Below are 5132 nucleotides of genomic sequence, written 5' to 3' on the forward strand. Positions count from 1 at the left end.
CAGCCATTTGAACCACTTCTGTTATTCTCTGTGACAAGTGGAATGGCCACCAGAGTGCATTAGTATTTAGTGTCGCTACCACATCTGTTAGAGTATATAAAGGATACAATAGTGTCATAATTGGCGTGATCATCCATGTGAGAGAGTGTTATCAGCGAATGACAGTCTGTAAGGGGCCTCGTTGTGGATCTCCAATTGGCCATCTGGTTGAATCACGCAACACCCAAATTAGTTGGGTATTTGGATGTGAGCTTGGCCCAAGGTTGAACTGCATAGGAACGAGAAGACAGGAACCCTTGTCGTCAAGGTTCCAGTCAACCATGTATGCCCACCACAATGGAAAGCGCCTTATCCTGCACCAGCCCCACTGTAGTCCCTCTACATCAGTGCCTGCCGTCCAGTAATAAAGTAATAGACGCCCTGTATCAGTCTGCTTCATCCCAAAGCATAGGTCAGAGACTTGCAGCTGCTGTGGAATTAGTGTGCCAAGTGTAGGCTGCTGTTAACACCACAACACAAACGGCTGCGTTTGGAGTAAAATGGTTCAAATGGCTCTGAGTACTATGGGACTTAACATCTGAGGTCATCAGTCCCCTAGAACTTAGAACTACTTAAACCTAACTAACCTAAGGACATCACACACATCCATGCCCGAGGCAGGATTCGAACCTGCGACCGTAGCGGTCGCGCGGTTCCAGACTGAAGCGCCTAGAACTGCTCGGCCACACCGGCCGGCGCGTTTGGAGTACTGCTGTGACTGAGAAATATATAATGCTGACGAATGCCGCGCTCAGCAACGAATCATGGCTGTCGGCTACCCTAGACAACCATTGTCAGCGAGGGTGGGAGCGACCTGCAGTGTATTGGAGAGGCACGGCAGTGTTATTCCTGGCGTCATGGGTATGACTTAAAGTGACGGCGCCGGCCAGAGTGGCCGAGCGGTTTTAGGCGCTACAGTCTGGAACCGCGCGACCGCTGCGGTCGCAGGTTCGAATCCTGCATCGGGCATGGATGAGTGTATTGCCCTTGGGTTAGTTAGGTTTAAGTACTTCTAAGTTATAGGGGACTGATGACCTCAGAAGTTAAGTCCCATAGTGCTCAGAGCCATTTGAACCATTTTTGAAAGTGACGGCAGTTAATGACTAAGCGAAGTCACATGGCACAATGGTGCATCAGAGACACCTCGCTTCCTCATGTGTTACCTCTCGTTGATGTACTCCTATGACCTCCCAGATCTATCATTGATAGAACATGTGTGGGACCTGCTCAGACGTCATCCTTGTCCTAGTATCAGTATAAAAGGTATCAAGGACAAGTTATGACAGCTGTGGTCCAGTTTGCCTCACTAAAGGGTACAACGTCTCTGATACCTTTCCCAACCGAATCACTGCATTCATCTAGGCAATAGCGGCTGCAAAGCGTACTTATAAGTGTAATTTTGATTTGACACAATTTCGTAATCACTGAAATAACCTCATGTACCCCCCTCAACTAGTGAAGTTCCAGCTTTCCTCTTCCCTTTCTGGGTAATCACTTCTTTTGTCAGGCAGTGTATAAAGAAAAGGAGAGCATCTATTAATCAAATACACGACAGACCTTCTATGAATGTGGCTGAACACTTTCTCTTGATGAATTTTAGAAAAATCTTTCCTTGGAATAGTGGGGATTGTGATGACTTTGCAAGTAAGCTCGTTTGACAAAAAATTGGGAGCCTCCAGGAGATATTACACTAATAGTGTATAACACCTCCTCTACCCTTGGTAATTAGCTCCATTCTGGTGAGCAATGGAGTCCACATGTTTCTTCAGCTGTGCCATATACAGTTGAAGCCATTCATTGATGACTAGGTACCATGGACGATGTTGATTACTGCATTTCATTCGCTGTTTCAAATAGTCCCAGACTTTTCTATGGGATTAAGGTGGGGTGACTTAGCAGGCCAGTTGAAGTGTGACAGGCTACCTGAGTGGACATCAATCCAGGAATGTATGTGAGCAGTCCTGTGAACTCGGATGTTGTCAGTTTGGATAAGAAGAGTGTCCACAGTATATTTATCATGAAGACGTTCAAATGGTTTAAATAGCTCTGAGAACTATGCGACTTAACTTCTGAGGTCATCACTCGCCTAGAACTTAGAACTAATTAAACCTAACTAACCTAAGGACATCACACACATCCATGCCCGAGGCAGGATTCGAACCTGTGACCGTAGCGGTCGCTCGGTTCCAGACTGTAGCGCCCAGAACCGCACGGCCACTTCGGCCGGCTCATGAAGACGGAGAAAAAGAGCAACACTTGGTCACTGAGAATACAGAAACATTCATGGTGACATGAGTGGCACCACAAGTCATGGTATGAAAACCCCTAAAACTCACAGTCCCACCTCTGGTCTGGAGCACACCCTCCACACACTGTAGGATAAACGACTCGTGACCTGAAAATAAGCAAGGAAGGAAACAGGCAACAACGCGAAATTACGACTCGTCGAACCACAATACACGCCTGGAGTCAGTTGCTGTCGGGTTTCTGTGTAGCATGCCACACTAAAGACATTCGACTCTATGTCCCAGTGTGAGCAACGTTCTTTTGTGTAGTAGGCTACTCAAAGTACTGCGTGTCCACACACAGTTCGTTTCGCAGTTTTCACTTGGAAACTGGTCGAGATGGAACAGAACTCACTGACAGCAGCAATTCGTGTCAGGTTTGAAAGTAATTGACATTGATAAGGCTGTGCCCTCTCAAATGAATAATTCCGGCCTCCGCTTTAAGTGGCTTAAGGAAATTATGGAAAACCTAAATCTGAATGGCTGGACCGAGATTTATACCGCCAGCCTGCCGATTGAAAGTCCAGTGTTTTACCAGTGCACCAACCAGGTCAGTAAGAAAAAGGAAAAGCTATGTAAGGTATGAATGTATGAGGCATTTTCGGAAAGTTAGTGTACTAGATGTATATATTTTTTAGAAATGTGTATTTGAAAAAAATCACACGATAGTGTTGATACGTTTGTCGACTATTTTGCACATAATCACCCAATTCAATGCATATGATTAATTGTGGCACAAGCTTCTTTACGCCCAACTCAAAGAACTCTCAAGCCAGCTCCTCTCCCCACTTCAGAACCTCTTTCTGCAACTGCTCATCGGGTGAAAATTTAATGTCACTCGTGTGTGCCTGCACGGTGGTGAAGGCGCTAAGCCAGGGGAATACGGGGGTGGATCAAAATTCCAACCAAATGAGTCGAAGAGCGCCCTGGTTCCTACGGCTGTGCAAGGTTGGGCGTTGTCGTGCAACAAGCACACTTTTCTCGTCAGCCTTCCCCTCCTTTTGTTTTGATCGCTCATTTTGAGCTTTTTTTTTGCGATCTCACACTATCAGTGTGCATTCATGGTCTCCCCCTTGAGGCAGAAATTCGACCAAAATGATGCTTTTTCGATCCCAAAACACTTAGGTTACGGTTTTTTTTCGCGAAATTGAGGTTCTGAATTTTTTCTCAGGTGGGAAAATGGTGCGATGCAACTGTGAAACTTTCAGTCTGAGACGTGTAATGAGCCACTCACGTTTCATCTTCAGACACAATAGAGCTCAGAAAAACCTCGCCTTCTAATTCAAGTCGCTCAAGAAATTCATAGGCGCTACTGACCAGATTTTTCTTGTGCTGCTCTGTCAGCTGATTTGGGACTCCTCTTGCGCAGTTTCCGGTGTCCCAGCATTCCTGTCTGTGAGTGTCTCGTATAAAATGTGGAACTTCACAGAATCGTCATCCACTGTCAATCGGCAGTCTTCACAAACGGTTTTCTTAAATTTTTGAAATAGCTCATCAGTCATAATGGAAGATCTCACACTCCTCTGTTCGTCATGACCATTTGTTCTGCCTGTACTAAACTCCCTCTACCACTTAAACACACTTGTTCTGTTCGCAACCCCTTCGTCGTAAATTAGTCTGATTCGCGAAAATATTTCGGTAAGTGTTACACCTTCTGCGAGGAGGAAGCGGATGACAGCACGTGGCTCGCACTTCGTGGAATTTCTTACCGACATCTTTCACACAACTCGACGCTACAACGCGTGTTTACGTACTGTCGTGTTCCTGCGCTGCTCGCTCTGGTCATGGGATGCCTCCCTCTACCGCGCAATGTTGCCAACCCTCAAAAACCAAAGCCCCTTTTGGCCACAGCGCACTTACTTTCTGAGCCTGCCTCGTAGCCCTGTTACTTATGAACGAAGGAAAATATTTGTTTAACATTCTGTCCACAACAAGGCCATTAGAGAAAGGACACCAACTCGCATTGTGGAGGGACTGAGAGGAAAAGGCTAACCTAAATCTACGTGGCTGAATGGGGACTTGAACTAACAACTAGCCACAGCCTAGAAGAGTGGTTTGTTCCAGCTTGTGAGGCCCTGTCGTCGTGATTTGTCTGAATGACCGGAGGCCACAGAACAAAATATTAGTCAACCCTTAAGAAAGCACATTGGTCGCTTTCGACCATGTGTAAATGGCGGAGAACTGCTACCCCGAGGTCACATGACCATCCTCGCTGACGTTAAGTTATGGCCGTGAAGTGGTGTGTATGTGGCAGTTGATTGTGTGGATTCAGTGCAGTATGATTAGTCGAAGTGGGGACAAGGCAGTTTGGTCGAAAGTAGTTAGGGTGTTTGAACGAGGACTGTCCAACAGGTCGACAAGGAAGGAACGAAAAGACGTATTAAACTGGTAAAATGTACTGTGCACTTCATAGTGGATTCCAGAGAATAAGTGTAGACATAGAAAATTTAATTCTTGTGGCATAACACGCCTCAAAACTAACAAACTCATGTATTTTTTTTTTAAAAAATGACAATTTTACGGTCTTGACGCCCGTCCCCCCTTATAAATTCTGTGGATGCCTATGCTGGAATGACTCTTTTAATCTTTTCCAATGCTAAAATAATGAGAAAAGTCAAGAAAACGCAGATATCGGATGCAGACAGTTACCTGAACGGCACCTGCCTTTGATTACGGCGTTGTGCTGCCGATACCTGAGCTTCGCTTGTTATCGGATGCTTTGTTGATGGATTTTTAATCTGCCTTCTCCAGGCGAGACCACGTGACTAGAGCTCATACTGTAATCAATCATGTTCTGATTGGCTGCCA

Source organism: Schistocerca nitens, chromosome 7 (assembly GCF_023898315.1).
Source record: "Schistocerca nitens isolate TAMUIC-IGC-003100 chromosome 7, iqSchNite1.1, whole genome shotgun sequence".
NCBI lineage: Eukaryota > Metazoa > Arthropoda > Insecta > Orthoptera > Acrididae > Schistocerca > Schistocerca nitens.